Raw genomic sequence first — 16,070 nt, 5'->3', positions numbered from 1 at the left:
CATGTCGACCTGACCAAGGACGGAAGTACACTGCTGCTGATGTTCGCCCACAGGACTTCCCAATTGACTCCAGTGTGCTTTTGTTCGATTTTGTTCTTGCCCTCATATTGTTTCCTGTGCTCCAGAATGTCCTTGGCAGTTAAAGGTCTATGTTGGAGAAGGACTTCGCTCAAGTAGCTGTTTTCCAGATAATATATGCGGTTGTGGGAGAGCTGGTAGTCGATCGTCTGCACATTGATGGGCGGTTCTACGCTTTTCGGCGCGACTGCCTCAAACAACTTTGCCGTAAGGGTGTCAGAGTAGTTTTGGATTAAGGATGTCATCCGTTTAATGTACAAAGCCATTGCTTTGGCGTTCAGATCGGTCAGACCCAGACCGCCATGCAGAGGGTCGAGGGTCACAGTCTTCACGTCAACTCGAAATATTTCCCCCCGCCACAGAAAATTGGTCAACTGGCTCATTATCTGTTTGGCTATGACAGTGGGGATTGGAAAGACCTGTGCCACATAATATGCTCGCGACAGGATACATGTATTTATAAATTTAATCCTCTGAATTTGGTCCATACTGCGATAAACGTTATCTATTAAAGCACCCTTGACTTTGAACAAGACATCCCGCCAATTTGCCGTTATCATCCTTTGTGGAGGGACCGTCAGTATCGTCCCAAGAGATTTGTGTTCCGTAACATGGGTAGCCCATTCTAGGCCGACATCGTCAAGTCCCCTTATACGTAGAAATTTGCTTTTAGTTTCGTTCATTTTTGCGCCAGAAGCGGAACAATAGCGCCTGAGGTCTGCCTGCAGTGCAATCACATCATCCCTGTTCCTCACGACGATGCCGACATCATCAGCATATGCCCCAACTGCAGTTTTCTTCCCGGCGATCGTTATGCCCGTCATGTGCTCATGTACTAGCCGCAGCAATGGTTCTAGGGAGATGACAAAGAGCAACATGGAAAGGGGGCTTCCTTGGGGGACACCCCTTGCGATGGTAATTGGTCTTGTGAGCTGGCAGTTGACGGAGGTCGTGGCGGCCAGACCAGTGATCATATTGCGCACGACAGCGATGGAGTCATGCCCGAAGCCCATCCTCCGCATCGTTTCGAAGAGGTATTTATGGCTGACACTATCAAATGCTTTATAAAAATCGAGAAAAAGGAGGCCGCAATTAATGGTGCTGGCAGACGACAGAGCGACGATATCTCTATATTGTGCTGTAGTCTGAAATATTGATCGCCTGTAAGCACAAGTTTGCTGTTGCCCAATTATGTTTGCGGTCAACGGCATCATTCGATTGTTTAAAGCTCTCGCAATAATCTTATAATCTGAATTAAGATTATTTTTAGGAATCAACACGATTTTACATTCTTTAAGTTCTGATGGTACAAACTTTCCCCGCAGTACGTCGTTAACGGCTTGTGTCAACTTATCACCTATGATACTCCAATATCGTTGATAGAATTCGACCGGAAGGCCATCAGGGCCCGGCGATTTACTTTTAGGGGAGCCGCGAATTATTTCAAGGACTTCATCTGGACTAACAGCTGAAAATAAGCTGGTGTTGTCGTCGGCAGTAATTGTGGAGGTTGTAAACGCAAATAACTCATCCAAATCGTCCTCTTGCGTTGCTTCTGCCTCATACAGGGCACTGTAATACCTGTGGATTTCTCTGATTATCTCGTTTTGCACAGTGAGGACAGTACCGTTTTCTAATTTAAGTTCGTCCATGAATATCCGTCGTCGGTGCTTGCGATGTTTAATCAAATGATATAACGCAGCCGTTTCGTCCTCGCTAACGGATCTGGCTTTTGACTTAAGTTTAAGACCCTCCAGTTGTTTTCTCTTTAAGCTTAATAATGTCGCTCTAATTTTCTTGATGTCGGACAGGCGCCTGTCTGAGCCATCTGCCTGATCATACAAATCCCTTAAGACCATGTAGTAAAATTCCATTGTACGGTGAACTGCCCGAGATCTCTCTATACTATAAGATATAATTACTTTCCGTAATTTGGGCTTCGCCTTGCGGGTCCACCACTCTAAAACACTCGGAAAGTTGTGTACAGAGCGCAAGCAAAATTCCCAAGCTGTCTTTAATTCGACCTCGAGCTCGTCGTCTGTTAAAAGGCCGACATTCATGCTCCACTGATTCCTAAACCAGTGAGTTGGTTGCCGGTCTAAGTTTATGCAGGCACTCACACTACAGTGATCAGAGAAGCTGACTGGAGTGATTTCCACTTGAAGCAAATTCCTCACTATGTGACTTGACATATAGATTCTATCAATCCTGCTACTGGAATTATGGGAAATGTGCGTGTATTTCACAAGCGTGGGATACTTAACTTCCCACGCGTCCCTCAGTTTCATTTGGGAAACAAGAAAGTTTAATTCAGGGGAATAATTAAAATTGGGGGATTGATCTTTATGGTGCAATACACAATTAAAATCGCCGGCAATGATCAAGTTTGGCGAGTCTCTCCGCAGTAAGTAAATGATATCCTCCTTAAAAAACTTCGATCTGTCAGCGCGCCGTGTACTTCCAGATGGTGCATACAGATTGATTACACTGACGCCCATGATATTCACGCCTATGCCCCGTCCAGAGTCTAACTTTTCGACATCGGTTATAGGTATTCCTTCCCTAACTAAAATCGCTGTGCCAGCACTGAATTCAGGAGCGAAACTGATTATTGCAACATAGCCGGGAATGTTAAGTTGCCATGTTGCAACCTCCTGTAAAAGGGCAATATCTGTACCAGAGTCAAACAAAAATTGTTTTAATAAAGCAAGTTTTAACTCTGACGTAATCCTATTGATATTAAGGGAGGTGATAGTGTAGGCCTGTAGCATATAGGTAATGAGATGTAAAAGTATAACAAAACGATGGCATCGAGCTCAAGAGTGCCGGCTGCAGAATTAAAAAGGGTATAATGTGAGCAGCCATGAGAGGATTATTGGATCAAAAAGCAAAATAAAAACGATAACAAGTGATACACTACGAATCATAAGCCGGTTGTAGCAAAAACGACACAGTGAATGCTGTGAACCATAACCGGAGAAAAGGACAGAAAAAAAAAACACAAAGAAGCTTTGCAACCGTAGGCGACAGCATGGAACAAGCCTCGTACCAACGGAATTACTACTGTGGAGGATGGGCTTCGCCGAGTTCTTTGCTGTTGTCATCACCGGATCGTTCCCTCACAATTTCATAACTAATATTTCGGGGTACTATATCCGCTTGCGAGGAAGTGGAATTTCCCTTGTTGCGAGAAGCGGAGAGATTTGGCTGTGGATTGAGCCTTCGTCGTGGGGCGTTTTGAGGTCCCGAAGTTTTTGTGGATTCTTTGAGACGTGGTCGTGCCGTTGTCGCAGCACTGCTGCCGGCAGCTGGCAGGTTGGTAAACACTTGCACTTGTTTACTTCCGCCCGAAACTTGTTGTCGGGCGTCAGCTGTAGCGCGTTGTTGACACAACACGTCCTCACTGTGTGCGCGTTGTAGCGGCTGTTGTCCTTCGGGCGCGGCACTCAAAATTGGAGGTTCCTGTTCATGACCCGGCGTCTCAGAATTCGGCATCCCCTCAAGTCCATCCGCACTGGCTTCAAAATCGACCCGCATAACATCATCTGGTACTAAATCCTCCGCGGTTGATGGTTTTGGTTTCCGGGCTGCAGGAGTCGCGGGAGATACTTCCTCATCCGAATGCTCATCACTACGTTCCAGCGGCCTTTTCTTTTGCTGAGATTCACTTTCAAGACAAACTGGCGCAGCAGTTTGCCGTCCGACGAGTGGTGGAAACGCATCAGCGGTTATGGGCGGGGTCTCGGAGGTAGTTGCCTGGGGAGCATCAACATCAGGGTCTGCAGAAGAACCAGAAGTATCTACTGCCATGACCTCGTTAAGTGTTAATCTACGCCGCGGCTGGAGATTATTTTTTAAGACAAAAACTCGGCGGGGGCAGTCCTGGCGAAGATGGCCTAGTTCATTGCAGATATGGCATGTGGGGGCTTGACCAGAATATATAATGTGAGCCTTATAACCATCAACCGTAATGTGAGAAGGAATGTTCATTTTTACTTCCATGTCCACAGATCTAATCCCATTGAAACATTGTAATTTGTAGCGAGACGACCACTTTTCGTTGACAATTTCTTTAACCTCACCAAACTTAGAAAGTGCATCTTTAATTTTAGCATTGTCAATCTCTATGGGCAAGTTAAGTACTCGAACCGTCTGAATCGAGGTATCGGCACGTGTTACAGTAACCATACTAGTGGTGCCGTCGCGATGAACAAAAGGGACTTGTTTGCCAATTTTTTCAATAAGTCGATCAACTGCTACTGGACTGAGAAACTTGACAAACACACAATAACGATCAGAATCTAGCTGGGTGGTGTGCACAGAATCAGAAGTGATGCCTATTACCTCGGTTAGCCAGTCATGAATTTCGAGGGCGGTCGGTTGCACTCGGCGGGTATCCTTGTAAAAGCCGAAAACCAGGGTGTTTTTCCGGATGGTGGTAGACATGGCGCTGCAGCTGTATGGAATCCGGTCAAGTCCGAATCCCGTACAAGATCGGCAAGTTGCTGACGAAAAGGACGACCACAAAAAAAAAGTACAATGCACGTGAATCACTCGGAACACAGAAACACACAACGGCAAACAGTAAACACTGGCAACGACACCGACGACGCGGAGCAACCAGCTGGCACGTCCGACCGCGGCGACAGCGAAAGCCGGAATGTGGCCACTAGACCACACAGGATTTGCTCAATAAACGTGAGACTTACTCCCTCTCCTCCCGCATTTCGTGCTGAATCCGGACTCAGTGGTGTTCTCTGTTTGCGAGCGTATTTGTGCGTGCAGACTGGCATGGCGCACAGCTCGAAACTGACTATTCATTGCTGTTTGCATCATATTTTACTCATAACAGGGGAGGAGAAAGATCAGAGTTGTACCTTGCCATAATTGGAAGTAAACATTTTGACGCTGAGGCGTGGACTCCTTGCGGATAACAAACGACAATTAAGTTCGTTCCCTAGCAACAGCAACGCCGTTAATTCAGCCATTATGTACAGCAAATTAAATGCCCCGGGTGAGGATCGAACTCACGACCTTAAGACTAGGAGACTTACGCGCTACCTACTGCGCTACCGAGGCACGTTGCAACAAACGTCCCAGGAAACTTGGTAAGTCCCACATATTAGAGATAGACAGTTCGCGCTTTCTCAAGAATCTGCTATGTTGCTACACGTGCTTTCCCGACTGGCTAGATTAAACTGCTGCCGCAGCTTTTTCAACGGAAAGCAGCACTGCCTGAGGTTACAGTACATCGCCCTTGCGGCACCTGGACACAGCGGCCTGCAGGGCCAGGCCGACGCTAGAGTTCAGAAATAGCACGCGACCGTCCAAGTACGGCCTCTTGCGTGCTGCGTGTTTGGTTCTTCTCACAGCGAATCCTGCTACACATTCCTGAGGCTGACGCAGCTCAAGCGAACAATCGGCGCGGCGGCATTATAGCGAGAACAGCAAAACGATGCATCGGCCGGGAATCGAACCCGGGCCGCCCGCGTGGTAGGCGAACAACCTACCACTTTTTTAGTTGCTGTTCTCATTTTGTTAGTTGCATTTGTTGCGGGCGGACGTCCGATGACGTCCGTGCTTGCCGAGCACATTCCCGAGCAGCTGTCTGCAGGGAAAGTGGGATTGCCACCCAGCGACGTCGGATACGACCGAAAAAAGTGCTACACACGCCGAGTCCCCCACTACACTGCCTTATAGCGACCGCTCATCACTATCGTGTGAGTAACGTTGCGGCCGCGGCGACGAGTCTTGCCCAAAGACGCAGCGTGCGTGGAGGCGCTACCCGAATGCGTGTGGATGCACCCTCCTACCTCGTAAAGCGCCTACAGCTACTATCACCGTGGGCCACTGCCGGCGGGCGCGAAGCCGACACAGCGCGACGTTGCGAGCAGCGGCTGTGCGGTGGTGGTGTAATGTTGAGCATAGTTGCCTTCCAAGCAGTTGATCCGGGTTCGATTCACGGCCACCGCAACGGGCGCAAATTTTCGCGTATGAGTATGTGAGCCACGTGCTGTTAAATTAACGTTTTCTTTCCGTCGTTTCTCCAAGCAGGCCATCCTGTAGTATGTCCCGACTTGTCCCGACTTTGCTCGGCTGACGCGAAAGCTGACGCTTGGAATTCGCCCTTATCAAAAGGACAGGCGCTATAAACGGCTGTGAGAGGAGAGGTGTGGCGAGGTACCAAAACGACAGGCAAACCGCGAAATTTTCTGCTCCTCCTTCCTAAAGACAAAAAACGGATGCAGTCGGTAGGACTCGAACCTACGCTCCCAGAGGGAATCTGATTTCTAGTCAGACGCCTTAACCACTTTATCTTATTAAACTTTATTAAATATTAATTTTTTGTTACATTTTCTTGATTGCACATTCACTGTTATCAAGTAGGGTTTGTAAACACCACCCTTTTGAAAACTAAACAAAATTCACACCTAACTTCTCTGCATACTTCCAAAAAGGTTACCACAAGTCCACAGTACAGCCAACAGCTAATACTAATAGCCGGGGCCGATGATGCTTAACTTCAGTGATCGGACGAGAACCGGTGTAATCATCATGGTATGGCCGTTGGCGCTCATCTAATGTAGGAGCACGGCAGAATTCGCGTTCGGATTTTCTCCCAACACACTTGATCGTACTTTTGATTTACTCAAGTCAGATACACCATATAACGAAAGATGCGACAGGCAACACAACTGTGCGTGCACTTCAGACTTCATTCAGTGAGACGTCAGGAGATGGATGGAAACGTCAAATTAACGTCGTTTTCCGAATCTTATTCAATCCAGAATGAGGTGTTATTAAGGTAGTTGAGTTTTCTAGGAATTACACTTTTATAATTCCCATATGAGTATTCCGATAGCCAAAAGAACCCGTAAGTTTGAAACCATCTGGAACTGCATTAATATCAAACTGCAAGAACTGCAGACAATGCGTGGACTCTTCTCTTCGCTGGGTGACCTATAAATGTTATTTAGGGTTCTCTCCGTCCTAGGCGTAATGCAAATGGAACTTCAGAGGCACTTTCCGCTATTCTTGATTAATATCATCAACTTGTAATCACAGTAACATTCCAGCTCGATTACTTTTAATGATCACAACACCCACCGCTCCTGACCTTTATCCTGACGAACAAGTAACTGTGTAGCTATTTCTGCTGTTTGGGAGTTACTTCAAGTAATACTCAAATATGTCTCTGGTACATGAAACAGAATCATATGATCTTCTTTTGACCATCCTCCAGATCTCGTACTGACTTCCGTATACTAACAGGTGTCCTTCGTGCAATGCTTCTATGATGGACACAATTGCTGTCTGTTATGCAAATTTCACTGTATAGTGTCTGCCACAATGAGTGCAACTCTTAGGGCAAGGGCTCATTTCACATTAACTTACATTGCCATAGTCATTGCAAAAGTATCTTGAATGTGATCACACTGGGCATAATTAATCCAAATGGATAAAAACTGGATGATGTGAAGACAATACAGTGCATTTTGTGAAGCTGTAGACATCAGGGGCTGGTTTGACACTATGCCCACTCCAGCATCCAGCATCTTGTGAACGAAGTTTTAACATCCTCATTGTTATCAAGCTGTGAAGGTAGTTTTGCTTCTTGCATCGCTGAGGAGATATTTTTGAGTAGTTTCGCACTGTTGCTGCATCATTTCCAAAGTCAGGATCCACCTTTCATAAACACCTTGAGATCTTGCTGGAGCTTGATTTCAGCCCCTACTGTATCACAACCTGAGATAAGATGGTCCACAGAGAAATGATTGGTGAGAATGTTTGCTTCTTCAATGTGGTCACTCTCTTTGTGAGCTAGTTGTAACAGACACCATGTTGCAAGAATGGTTGCACAGGCCATTTGATATGTGATAATTAGTTGAAACCCTCAGCTGTCGACAGTTGGTGTTGATATACCTCGATGGGGACAGCTGAAAATGTGTGCCCGGGCTGGGACTCGAACCCAGGATCTCCTGCTTACATGCAGACGTTCTATCCATCTGAGCCCCCGAGGACACAGACGATAGTACAACTGCAGGGACTTATCCCTTGCACGCTTCCCATGAGACCCATATTACCAACTGTCCACAATCTACTTACGTAATGATCCTAATATATATTTTCCATCCACTCATTACTCATGCCCACTAAGGTGACGATTCCTGTAAGAGTTCATAATGAGTGGATGGTCTTCAATTGGTATTCCTGAAGTGGTGCAGCATATATCACTCTCCCTTAATATTTGTCAGTAAGCATGATCATCTGTTACCAGAACTTGTCAATGTGTCTTCTCTATATCTGCTGTGAAGGCAATGCAGTGCATGCAGAAACACAATATTATGGATTACAAATCCAGTGAATGATTGGTCCTGTCATTAGCAAACTGTTTAGTTACTATTTCATGTTCAGTATGGCAGAAAAATGGAACACTATTATCATTTCAGTAGTCGAGCTGGCCTTCTCGGAGACAGTACTATGTGCCATGTAATAAGACATGTGGAACCAGTAATCATAACAGATGTTCTTTCCTAAGTCTTCGTACTCCCTCAAACTCTGTATAGCTTTCTTTAACTTTGGTTATCTCACTAATTTCTGTTCAGTCTGAGAGCAGAATTTTGCTGCAGTGTGAAAAGAATTGAGTATTGACTCCTCCCCAAACAGAAGACAAACAATGAATCTGCCTGTGGAATCTATATTTGTGAGTTTCACAAAGTGTGCTTTTTCACTGCTGCTCTTCTCATCGTTACAAATTAGTTGAAGAGATTCTTGGAGACAGAAGAATTAAACCAAGTTTGAGCATCAGGATCAGTTTTTGCATAGTATAACGCGACTGAATGCCTTGAGGAAATGTTGGTGCTCCACCATTTGATACCGCTCTGACATATCGAAGCACAGGATGATCACTTCCTATGGATATGGTACTTACCCTCTAGTAGCAATGTAGATTTGTCTCAATGCCCTAAGTGCTTGGCATTGGAGGGAGACTGCTGTTTGTTCCCTGATGTGCTGTGCCATGGTGGTACTGTAGTCTTGTGATTTGCAGTGATTCGCATTTAGTTTTGAGGAAAGCACAATCTCTTCAGACGTCTGGGAGATATTGGGACTCAGACTGGCTTCAGATTTTGTTCTTACTGACTGGTCAACCTTTTCTTTCAGGAGCTGTAACATAATCATTTCTTGGACGGATCCATCTAGTTGTAATGCCATCAGTGCATACACAATTGCTTGCAGCCTTGGTAATCAGTGTATGAAGTTCATTTGCATATGCCCTTGTCATTGACAGAAGCGCGAAGTTCTGTCCCATGTGTTGGTCCAAGAAATTGAGGGTTATTGTATCTGTTGCAAACCATATTAAAGGCCACATTGAAGTAAGTGCAAGTCACTAGAAGATGAGCAGGTACAGGACATTGCTAAGTATTATCATTTGCTTCGATAAGTAACATGTGCAGCTCACCTGAACTGCGTTACATCAACATTAAATGGTGGCAGTTAAGTAATGGGTTACTTGATCGTACTTTTGATTTACTCAAGTCAGATACACCATATAACGAAAGATGCGACAGGCAACACAACTGTGCGTGCACTTCAGACTTCATTCAGTGAGACGTCAGGAGATGGATGGAAACGTCAAATTAACGTCGTTTTCCGAATCTTATTCAATCCAGAATGAGGTGTTATTAAGGTAGTTGAGCGTTCTAGGAATTACACTTTTATAATTCCCATATGAGTATTCCGATAGCCAAAAGAACCCGTAAGTGTGAAACCATCTGGAACTGCATTAATATCAAACTGCAAGAACTGCAGACAATGCGTGGACTCTTCTCTTCGCTGGGTGACCTATAAATGTTATTTAGGGTTCTCTCCGTCCTAGGCGTAATGCAAATGGAACTTCAGAGGCACTTTCCGCTATTCTTGATTAATATCATCAACTTGTAATCACTGCGAGTTACAACTGCGTGATGATAATGGTTGAGGTTGTCAGTAGTTGTGGTGGTGTTATGCTGTCAAACTGCTTACAGTAACGTTAATGGTGGCCCACATTATTTAGCGCTGACTACTACTTAAGTGAAGATAGTGTTGCGGCGTCGTCGCTTCTCTTTATTTGGCCTCAGCTTGAGTAATCCGATTTAACGAACATAGTACTCCATTCGCGGGCTGCCCTTGATACAGTATCACTACAGAGATCACGATGCAGGTATTACATTAATTCTGCAATGAATTCCTTAACAAATATTACCCTCAGCTACGCAGCTGGAATGACTCATTACACAGATACTCCATGCTGCTCTTGGTTAAGTGATCAGTTCGCTGCAATGCTGCTTCCACTATTCCTAAATACTTGTATAATTAAAAAAAATGGTTCAAATGGCTCTTAGCACTATGGGACTTAACTTCTGAGGTCATCAGGTTTAAGTAGTTCTAAGTTCTAGCGGTCTAATTAACCTAAGGATAACACACACATCCATGCCCGGGACAGGATTCGAAACTGCAACCGTAGCGGTCGCGCGGTTCCAGACTGTAGCGCATAGAACCGCTCGGCCACCGCGGCCGGCATACTTGTTTACTCACCATTCGTTATTTGACTAAATATGAACTACAATCTGACATGGGTTAGCGCCGGCACAAAGCAGTGACTAGGGGTTGGACGCCGTTGAAGTCCCGTTATATTGATGGCAAAGACAAATGTTCGCAAGTCACCTCTATTGCCTCAAAAAACAATTGCATCTTAAATATCGAAGGACCGCCGGCCACACTGTCACAGCGCGAAGAAATACAGTAACTACGGCAGATCAAAATTTGTGACCGACTGGGCTTCGAACCTGGACCTCCTGCTCACTAGACAGACATGCTAATCACTGCACTATCTTTAAAAAAAATTGTTTGAGAAGACTTTCAGCAGCAGCTAGGCTGAGTCAAAGAGGGCAGGGGTCGAAGATCCGAGGCCTGGCCACAATGCCTACGCCATACCTATCACTGAGCAGCTGCATTATTCCCATGTATTCCATGTTTGCACTATATATTCCTTTAAATTGTAGAACAAAATTGAAGTAGTAATTAAGGTGAAATAAATTACAGATTGCCACCTCCAATGGCGTGCGTTCGTTGTAGAACATAACTTATGTCAGTGAAAAGGGTGACGGAAAAATACATAACAAACATTCATTCAAAAATATATTTACAATTTAAGTTATTATGCACTGGATGCATATGAGGTCTGTAAGGAAGCAATATATTTTTCAACATCTGAAAAAAATTTCGGAGCCGGAGGAGTTTTGCCTAATTAGAACAGTTCTGATTTTAGAACCAACGTAAAAGAATATTCCAGGAATAAAAAAAAGTGAAAGTATAGTATTCTGATTCTAATCAAAAAAACTGTCCACCTCTTCGTAGCCCACATAAAGCAACAGATAAAGAAATTGAAACCATTCCTTATATTTGTTATTCTTCTTCAGCTTAAAATGTTCTTCTGCAATATAAAACATGTACTCTTCTAAGTTCTAAGTTCTGTTTGTTACGACGTAAAACACAAACTGTCCCAGAAGCCACGAATAACTGTTATTCTTTGCGGACGGGTAACATTTTCAGTCGGGTTGTAAAGCTTCAGTTATCGGTATATGACTTTCTAAAGTTCTGTTGATAGTGCTGGTTTCTTCCTAGTCCAGTTCCAAATTCTGATTCTGTTTTCATGTAAGAAGATGTGCGCTACAGTTTCTACAAGCCGACATTTGTCGCAGTATGGAGATGGTCTCAATTTGATTTTCCATAATCGTTCCGCTGAGGGTATGGTTTCTTTTACAACGTCGCACCATACGGCGCTGACTCTAGTTGGTAGAATTTTATTGTTGATATTTTTCTAGACGTTCCTCCATTTTTTTGTAGGTTAATTTACCGGAATTGGTTTGTGAAGACGATGTCTGGTAATATAATCATAGACGGTTCTAGTTTTGGTTTGTGCTGGTGGAAGTCTTATACAGCTCCAATCGCCACAGTACTTTCGGACGTAATCTAGGCTGGCATGCTACATTAACAGGAGCGTTCCTCTCCCCAGGATCTAACGAGAGGAACAGAAGTTTCGTGATGCCTGTCTTAATGGCATGTATTAGTTTAAAAGCACGTCTTTAATTCCAAGTTCTCCGTTTTGCCTCTGCAACGTCACCGTGTGGTAGGATACTTCGAAGATATTTTTTTTCCACACATACTAAGAGGCTACAGCTAATATTTTATGTGCAGTGTCCTGCAGTATCGGTAAGATGCTGTGACATGACATGTTTTGCTGAGTATGTATGTATTTATAAACTGAAGTTTCTGCAGTCGGTCTAACGACCGCATGTCATGGTCCTTCAACAATGTTCCGGTGACATTAAGATTCCGCTCCAAATTGTTCGTGGCCACGCCCTTGGGATTCGTCCTTCACCACAATCCGAGTTTGAGTGTCTCTTCAGTTACATCTAACCAGTGCGCACCTCCTGCACTATTGTAAGAACCGAGATGCTGTATTTTTGGATTTAAAATTTTGTAAATTCGTGGTAAGAACTTATGAGAACAAGCTGCTTAGGTCATCGGTCCCTAAGCTTACAGACTATTTAATATAACTTAAACTAACTTACGCTATGGACAACACACACACACACACACACACACACACACACACACACACACACACTATTTAATATAACTTAAACTAACTTACGCTATGGACAACACTGTCTACACACGGTCCTCGTCAGACGCGAATTCCTATCTTTGCCGCATACCACATGCGCGGTACCCCCCCCCAACCCCCCGCCCCCCTCGTCATCATTACATTATTCCACTCGCTCGCTGCTACTCTGTATTCCCGCGAGGGTTCGGACGATGTCGTGCGTCTAGCACTGAAAACTTTCGATGACCCATCGAGACCCAATTAATTATACACGATGTTTCAGGAGGAATAGTAAATATTGTAGGAGGTGGTAGTATAGACAAATTGCAGAAAAAATGCCATATAACACGCTGCATATGGATATATGTGTGGTGTCTGTTCTTTCGGGAATGGCCGAAAGAAAACACACTACGAATCCGGGTTCGAATCTGGTCAGGCACAAATTTTCATCTGACGCCGTTGTTTTAATGGCCATGACAGCCTGGACATCTGTCCTTCAATCTTTAATTGAGTAACAATTGATTAATTGATTCGTAGTGTCTGTTCTTTCGGAAATGTTCGAAATAACAGACACACACACACACACACACACACACACACACACACACACGCACACACGCACACACACACATTTTTTTCTTAAATGCTATTCGGAAAATTTTTGAAAACTCTGCGATAGTGCCGGACTGGAGCTGCGTAAACCTACTCATTTCACTAGATATAGTTGTAATTTTCTGAACAATTCCTGTTTAATAAGTGACATCGACAGTGTCTCTCATCGTTTACTTTGTTGGAAACCTGCCTCTTTCTGCCCTAGCCTATACTGTAGCAATGAGTGATTACTCACATTCTTGATATCTCAGTGGACGTGCTACTGCAACTGTAGCCAAAGATTCAAATCCCGCTGGAAAAGTATGTTTCAAGTCAGATGGTTTTGGTCCTCCCCTACTGTCATTGAAAATGATCACAACGAAATTTCGTATAGGTATCCTATGAAACGCTTGAGTTCATACTGTGGTGCTGTGAAGATGAAAAAAGTAGTTTTTCACAGTTATCAGATGACAGATGGAATTTGTCAGATTCCACTAATTACGATTGCATTATTAACGGTTGGTTCACAGGCGCTTTTCTGCCGCTTATTGCAACTGTTATTTGAATGATAGAGCTGGAAGAATAGAACCATCAAATTTTCGCCATATGCAATGTTCGAATTCACCTTAAGTCTTCACGTTTCGAGCAAGTGTAGAATATCCGTCAGGAAAGCTGTCTTCTGGCGGATGTGCCAATGACAGTAATCTCAATAACAATATTGTACAGCAAAGATGCATTGCCAACTCAACCACTGGAGAAGCTCCAAAATTGTGAATCGCGTCTGATGAATACGCTTTCAAGGTTTCGGTCCGATTAAGACAGTAAAACACAAATAATTGTCGCAGTTATTAATTTATGACATTTAGTTTGCATTCAGTGCATCGATGTATTACAAGTAATTGCACTCTAGCCCCTAAACCTAGTTGCAGAAATGCGAATAAGATTCATTGACATATAATGAGGATCTTGCGGCCCTTGACACCGGCAACTTTGAGACGAAGCTATAGTCACTTCCTAGGTCACTCACAGAACACATCGGCTGGTATCCTTCCTGGCAGTATAACTGAAACTTGGCAACTTTGTGACCGACGACTTACTTCCTTGATGGCACAGAACTATCCTGCTAAATTCACTTGACATTATCGTGACATTTCAGTTGAATACTGTGAGTGATTTTCTCTTGAGATGTGACATAAGGATATCAGTTAATGCTTTTGAGTCAACTAAAGTGGTTCCACACGGGAAATACAACTACTCTCGTCTCTTATGTTTGCGATTTATCTGCCATAGCGGCTACTGTACCAATAAATACGTCAAAGACCCGCACCTGATAGCTAGCTCCTAGGTAAGGGCATCTCGTCTGAAGGGTGCACTGGCAGCAATCGATTTTAGTCAAGCTTTCGACCGAGTGGACCACGACTGTTTGGAAGCGGTCCTCCAACATATGAGGTACCCACAGCCATTCGTCACTGTCGTCATGCGACTACTCCGTGGCGCGACGTCCAAGGTGATCGCCAACGGCCGACCTACGCAGCCCCTCACCATTTCTCGATCGACACGCCAAGGCTGCCCTCTGTCCACTTTACTTTACTCTGTGGTCATGAAACCACTCCTCTGCGACCTGCGCCAACGACTAACGGGTATGACGTTACGAGGCCACACTTTCCGATGTAAAGCGTACGCTGCCGACCTGGTGATAGTCATCCGCAATGGTGACGACACCGCTAGCGCACTGAATTGTATAGCGAAATATAGCATGGCTACTGGTAGTCTTATCAACGTCGCAAAATCGGTGGCGATGAACATCGGGGTCGGAATGTCTGAGAACAGTGTCACCCCCTTACAGCTCAGAGATAGTTTGAAATGTCTCGGCGTTGATTTCACAGACGATATACGACGGACCGCTGCTCACAACTTTCGACGGCTTTTACGAAATGTTCGGACTGGAATTGCCAACAACCACCTACGAGCCCTTGACATCGTCCAAAGGACCCAGTATGTCAACACACATTTAGCGTCACGCATTCTGCACATCGCCCAGATATTACCTATGCCGGTGATGTTAGCTCGCCGTATACTTGCGGCTTTTGGGTCCTTCGTGAGTTCAGGAATGCTTTTCAAGATCAAATATGAGACTTTCACCCTTCCCCCGAATCTGGGAGGGCTTGGCCTTTATCACTTTCATGACAGAGCGGTCGCCCTATTTGTGAGCACACTAGTCAAACTATGGCACCGCCGTCCGGACAGTCTGACGAGTTTGTTAATAGGAGAACTAGCACCGCCCTCCCTGTCGCCACCTGTGCCGATACACCACGTCCCCTCCTCGCTCTTCTACATTGGTGTCTTTTACCTCGAACTCAGTTACGTTCGACTTGCCTTACCAGCGACTCAACTGGCGACGGCAAAGACGGTTTATCGGGTCCTCCAACGTGGACGACCCGATAACGTCGTGAAGAGGAAGCACCCGAACGTCAACTGGCGAGTAGTATGGAGGACAATTCACCACGTAACACTGGACACTGATGTCACGGCGATGTGGTATATCACTGTCAACGGTAAGCAGGTGACCAGATCAAGGCTACATGCGATCCACATGGTAGACTCACCCACGTGCACGAGCTGTGGCGTTCAAGACAACGATGAACACCGTCTTAGCTGTGGCGAGTCTGCGGTAGTGTGGCACTTAGTGAGGCAAATGTCGGAGTACTTCCTTCGAGTAACGCCGAATCATATCGACGCCAAGACTATCTTC

At 44.9% G+C, this 16,070-nt stretch overlaps 1 non-coding gene across 1 annotated transcript; it reads right to left on the bottom strand.

The window, feature by feature from the left end:
* Positions 1-5,084: 5,084 nt before the first annotated feature.
* Trnar-ccu (transfer RNA arginine (anticodon CCU)) lies at positions 5,085-5,157 on the bottom strand. Its single transcript has one exon. It is a non-coding gene; the product is annotated as a tRNA-Arg (tRNA).
* Between the last annotated feature and the right edge of the window lie 10,913 nt (positions 5,158-16,070).

The sequence above is a fragment of the Schistocerca cancellata genome, chromosome 9, assembly GCF_023864275.1.
Source record: "Schistocerca cancellata isolate TAMUIC-IGC-003103 chromosome 9, iqSchCanc2.1, whole genome shotgun sequence".
Taxonomy (NCBI): domain Eukaryota; kingdom Metazoa; phylum Arthropoda; class Insecta; order Orthoptera; family Acrididae; genus Schistocerca; species Schistocerca cancellata.
Note: the sequence above shows the minus strand (reverse complement) of the source record. Positions and strands in the feature narration are given on the sequence as shown.